Here is a 6754-nt window from a genome sequence, read left to right as displayed (position 1 = left end):
TTTTAATGATCTACAACAAAATAGAAAGAGTTTTTGTGATAACTAAACAAATATTTAAATACTATAATACTGATTTCCCGCTAGAAATAACATCAAAAGTGCAAAAAGTCATTCAGAAATATACATTTACACATGAAGTGACCACCAAACGCAACTTTCAGACGCCAACTTTTTATTTTTATTTTTTTTTAGCTCAGTCATCACAGAATGGAACGCACAGGATTGTGGGACATCAAAAGCTGCGAAGGATACATCTATGCTGTCTCCAAAATTAGATTAGAAAAAAGTACATCCAGAGACAGGAAGTAAAGCAGAATTTGGATTAGTACGAGTCCTGATGCCTTCCTGCCTTGGAATGCTGCCTCCGAAGTCAGCATTTTAGAGTTTTCGGATGCAGTGGTAGTGTGAACTTAGCCTAACACTTTACAACTGCAACTTCTACTCGTTTGCAAAGTAGCAGGAAACCAAGACACTCGTTGCCAGCGCTAATCAATAAGTGCAGTCTTTAATGCGCTATGAGATAATAACCATTCAAATATGCCACGTGGTGCCTTCAATTTGTCAGTCTTTGTAAGTCAGACACAAATATGGGAGTATTACAGCAAATCTGTGGCATTAAGGGAAGAATGTTTGAATACATTTGCAAGTCCATACATCTTGCCTTAATCTGCCTGATTTGCATGAGGGCACAGTCGAGGGATTTGAGGAGAAATTGGAATCTCTCATACATGGCTGGCGAAACGTGCCAGGACTTCATCAGCAAAGGCATATGTTCCAGATCTACATGGTCTCTCGACGAAATCACCAGGGTTTGAGTGGTTAGACATTTCTGCTATATCTTTCATCGATCTATAACGAGAGTAAAAAAACCCTGGTTACGTTGTGTTGTTCTAATTTCATTGTGTTGAGACTTGATTCTGTTGTGTTGCTGCTTATTTCCATTGTGTTGTGCTAATTTTGTTGTATCGTGGCTTGTTTCCATCGTTGTGGCTTATTTCCATTGTGTAGTGCTTGTTATGTTGCAGCTTTTTTACGTTTTGTTGTGCTAATTTCGCTGTGTTGAGACTGGTTTCTGTTGTGTTGTGATTTGTTTCCATTGTGTTTTGCAGCATGTTTAGTTGTGTTGTGCTAATTTCTTAGTGTTGGGGTTTGTTTCCATTGTTGGGGCTTATTTCCATTGTGTTGTGCTAATTTCATTCTGTTGCAACTTGTTTCTGTTGTGTTGTGCTAATTTTCTTGGGTTGCAGCTAGGTTCCGATGTGTTGTGGCTTGTTTCTTTTGTGTTGTGACTTTTTTTCCATTGTTTTGTGGCATGTTTTTTTTGTGTTGTGGACTACTGGGCCACCTTAAGGTGTGTAAAAACAAACACAAAAATTCAGGTTTTCAAATTTAAAAAAAATTCAATTTACCTGAGAAAAAAATTGACAAGGATAACAGATAACAAAGCGAAACTTAATTCACAAACGGTATATTTGTCTTACCCCATTTTTTGAGCATGCTTACTAATAAATAAAGAAAAAAAAATCAAGATATGTTATCTGAAAACATTTGAAATATCTTACACTTCTCAAATAAACTAATCTAGTTTTAAGGATAATAAAGTAACTTACAGTATAACAAGAACTAAAATACTAATTAAGAAAATGAACAGGTGTATAATTCAATGTCTAAAGATTGTTAAAGGGATATAAAAAAATAAAATAAAAATCACAATTCATTATGCAAATAAATGTACAAAAGATGACTATTGGAAATCATTAAAATGTTACAATGATATATTAAAATGACATCATTAGTGTTGGATGCTGAATGTTCTATCAATGTCCAAGTCAATGGGAAATTTTAAAATGGGTCGAAATTGGTTAAAAAGGGTCAAAATTCATTAAAAATATTAAGTTTACAAAAAAACAACAACATGATAATAATAATCCAAAGTCCGACTCTGGAAGATATTTCATTGCTTACCAAGTCTGCCTTAATCAAGGAACAATTTTAAAGGACAGAACAAATCACACAATGTGCTTAGGGCTTAAGAGATAAACTAGCCAAAGTTGTGTGAATCATAAGGTAAAGAGAGAGAGAGAAAAGAGGGAGCAGGTAATGAATCTGACATTTTCCACAGTGGCTGTGCTGACGAAGCAGATGGAAATGCCAGTCTGAATGGTTCCCACTTCTCCGTTTTGCTCTCCACACCATGCTTTCCATGAATTTTACAGCGTTGGACACTAAGTTTGTGAGAGAGTTTCAAATCAGGACTCATATCTGTCTTCCCCTGTGACTCTCTTTGTCACTCTCTTATTCTCCCTTTCACTTTTATATGCACCCACATGCGCACACACTTTTCTCAGTTACAAATGAGCCTGCGGTAAAATTAATGTTCTGTAACCATCGTGCTAACTGCAGGTACCCCGTTTCTGCACTGACGGCAGCTAATGCCCTTGATCTTTCATTAGGAGTCCACCTAAAGAACCTCAGGGAAAGCTGGAGCCAGTGGAGCGGGGGAAAAGAGGAGAGAAAGCCCTTCCATCAGCAGCCAAGTCTGTCCATCCGGCCTTTATCACAGAATGGACTTCAACTACTTTGTAATTCTCCACTAACTTTCTGCAGTTTCTCCTGCACTACAGTACAATAAAGCTATTCTATTAATATGTTTTTTTTTATCTCCTGTATAGTAATGTTATGCACAAAGTACAGTTTTTATAAGGTATTTGACTCGAGGTGAATTAGTGTAATTAAAATTTGAATTAAATTAAAATGTACTTTCTTTTCAGCAAGAATGCATCAATTGATCAACTGGTACAATTTTTTATTTATTTAAATAAATGCTGTTCTTTTGGAATTTCTATATATATATATATATATATACATATAGTACATGCAGTATAGAAGGGTATACACCACCTTAATCTCACTATTACCGTTGTGTAGGACTGTTTGCGGGATTCTTTTTTTTTTCACGGAAGTAGTCAGGTCAACCATTTGACGGCAAACAAAAGAGTATAGCTTTATCATCGTTGTCGACTGTTTGCACATAGTATGACAGATAATTTACTGCACTTGAAGCTTTTGTAAAATTACTATAAAGATACGTGACATTCTAGAGGGGATGTCGGATGGCGTTGTGTGGGGATGTACTTACGTGTGTCATTAATTGATCTACTGTATGTAGGCTACAATCATGTAAGACGGTAACATGAAAGGAATATTCTAAAAGTTTACTCATGTAAACACCTTAATCATAATATCGTGTTATTTAGAATATGGTAAATAATTTGATCACTGATGCCCATGTAAACGTAATTACTGATAATAATAAGAAACGTTTCTTGAGTATCCACCTTATCTTTCCCATAAGAGCAGGCATGGGCATTCGTAAATTGAATGTGTCTGGCTTCCGCTTGCAGCTATTTTAGCTGTACAAAACACCTCATTTTGCAGATTGATGGGTCTTACCATATTATTTTAATTTATTATCCTAATTATGAACACAGTGGTTTGAAGTGCAAACCATTTTACCGTTTACTGCTCTTATTCTTCTCGTTATTTCCCTACCGCGGTTAATGAACCGCAAGTCTCATTTCAACTCTATACATTGACAGAAAATGGCTTACTTTAAAATCAACATATTAGAATGATTTCTGAAGGATCATATGACACTGAAAACTAGAGTAATGATTCTCAAATCTCAGCTTTGCAATCAACTGAATAAATTGTATTTCAAAATATATTAAAATAGAAAACAGTTATTTTAAATACTTTATTTGTGATCACATTAATGCTGCATTGGTGAGCATTCTTAAAAAAAAAAATATATATATATATATATATAAAATCCTACCAAACTTTTGAACTAGAATATATAATGACCAATGACATTGGAAATATGTAACATTATGGAAGTAAAGTTTGTGATAATAATTATAGATTTGTGAATCTAATTTTTAGTCCAAAAGTGGCACCAACTGGAATTGAGGGTTAAGCTTGAAGTTTACATTGGTCTGTTTAAGACTGCTCACTTCAGCATAAAGAAACTTCCATACATTACACCAGGTTTCAGATCCAAATCTGTCTTAACTTTGAGTCACCAATTCCTGTGCCGTTTATTGTGTATTGAGTAACTTGCTTTGAAAGGAATTAACCACATTGGAAGGGGCATTTTAAAATTTGAGGTGAAGTTGAAGGCGCATGGACCACTGGATAAGCACTTGGCTCTATCGATAATTTTCCACCCGGTGAAGCAATCAAACCCGCCTATTAGTCAGCTTTGTACGCCGCAGCCACCTGCAGACAGAAGAGACCCCATTGATTCGCTATGAGTTCATTGAGAACTTATTTAGAGAATTAATGTGACTTGGCGAAGGGCTGCAGCTGCTCTGATCGAGACTGCCATTATAAAATTAGTCTGTCCGACAGATTCATTTGGATCCAGATGCACAGCTACTCTTGCAATCTCATTTAACTGGACAGGTTTATTCCTCCCTGGAGAACTGATGTATTCATCAGATTTTAAAGGCCTGTGTGGACTGATGTGGATCAGAAACAAGCATGAGATCTATTAGATCAACATTTGAATTAAACTTCACAAGGAACGTGGCATAAAATCTCTCTGATATGTTCTGCCAGCTTGGGATTCGGTTATTGACATTGTTTGTGGGAGACATTCTGGCAAGTAGATGTAAATATGAAGGGAAGGCCAGGGTTGCGTCCCTGATCCACACAAATTGGATGTAATGTCATATGAGATTTAATACTGTAACTGTATCAGCGCCCTGGCTAGTCAATGATGTCCTCATCATTTCTCTATGACAAGAGAAAAGCAAGACTGAACTCAGTGTCTCTATGCGATAGAGAGAGAGAGAGAGAGAGAGAGAGAGAGAGAGAGAGAGAGAGAGAGAGAGAGAATGAGATGGAAGAAAAGATTAATGCACCAAAGCCCTGGGCATTTTAATTGTGATGAAAATAGGTTAACCAGAGGGGATAAATCACCAGCATGTGGAATGGATGGGAGACTAGGAAGCATGTGAACAGTCCTCCCTCTCACCTTGACTCCCAAGACACATGTGCCAGAGAGCAGACTGACTATTCTGGGTCTGCTCTTACAACATGGCTCATCCAAGTGCCATTTGCATAAAAAAATGAAGCACTTTATACAAAAAAAGTGTTTTTAGAACCGTTTGGAAAAACATTCTTTAGTGTTTTTTCTGCCCCTCGGAAAGTCTGAAATGATATGTGACATATCGATAATGCTATTATGTTATAATACTATACTTCAAATTACAAAACTATTGTCTTCAAAAAGATACAACATTTAGCATATTTGTTATGTTTTCATTATAATGAGTATCCGTATTAGTTATTAATTGTCCTGTTTGCATCTATATTTTTTCTTCTAAGTTTAGAAAAAACTAAATAATGTTATAAAAACACAACTGAATAAATGAAGTAAAACACAACTGAATAAATAAAGCACAAATAAAAGCTTAGCTATAAAAGAAAGTAGCCTACTTCTGATCATGTTTTTATTTAGAGCTGCATACTTTGAGAACACACTTCTTTGTTAATACATTTGACTTGAGGGGTCTTAGATGCATGACTGTGAAGCAGGAGGGCAGATGCCCGCCGTCCCTGGCAACAGTGAGCAACGGCACAGGCGTCACCAGTAGTTATGCAACGCGCTGCTAACACGCAGACAGCCGGGCGCGTGAGAGACTGAGCGAGCGCTTTCATTAAGAACTCCGAGAGCTCAGCAGGGTCTCTGCCATTTCACGTACAGAGCGCCAGAAATCACCCCGCTGCTAATGCTAAAAATAAAGCTTTCCTTTCACTGACGGATGTGGTGACTTGAAAGTTGTTTTGTGTTTACTTTTTTCACCTTCTTATTCTTTCCCCTCTCGGGGTTCCTGGGAAAAGGTCCCTGGCTTTTTCAAAGCTTGACAGGCTGATAGACAGGAATGGGTTCAAAGAGTCTGTAACCTTAACACACAGCTGTCTGAGGTTTTCCTGATCATACAGGCAGATACATGTGGACTGAAAACAAGAGTCAGGTAGCCTGTTTCATATAATAAGAGTCATTCCTCAGGTAAAAACAAACATTTTGGCGATTAGAAGATATGCATCGAACCTGATTGTTGTCATTGTATTTTTATTTAATACTTTATTTCATATTAAATGGTTTAAAAAAGTCAATCTATAATCATTTCGTTAATAAAAAAATAAAATAAAAAAAACTGTCTCGTACAGTTTATCTAAATTGATATCTAATGTCAGGCTTTATCAGAACGTTGGCGCCCCCTGTAGGAGATATTTATGTTTTAAATAAACTATGGATACCTCACTCACTTTATTCAGAATTATTTAAAAGTCGTGCATTTTAACTTTGAAATAATAAATGTTTTATTTTATCATTCCCACATAGTGTGCAGAAATGTCTAAAATAGAAAAGCTGCCACACACAGACATGCCACAACACAAAAACAAGAATTATCAAGAATTAATTTAGCAGACGCGTTTATCCAAAGCGACTTACAAATGAGGACATAATATTATTATTAATAATAATAAATAATATAAATTATATTATTACACTGATGTTTAAGTGAAATATATAATATAATATAATATAATATACATAATATTTAAAACCTTTAATTAGACGCACTTTTTGTTTTCTGGTGTGATGCGTTTTGGGTAGACTGGTTTTGGGGAAACTTTCTTTAGTTCTTCACCTGGTAAGCACCTGATTGGACATTTGAAG

The sequence above is a fragment of the Carassius gibelio genome, chromosome B17, assembly GCF_023724105.1.
Source record: "Carassius gibelio isolate Cgi1373 ecotype wild population from Czech Republic chromosome B17, carGib1.2-hapl.c, whole genome shotgun sequence".
Taxonomy (NCBI): domain Eukaryota; kingdom Metazoa; phylum Chordata; class Actinopteri; order Cypriniformes; family Cyprinidae; genus Carassius; species Carassius gibelio.
This window is presented reverse-complemented; position numbering follows the sequence as displayed.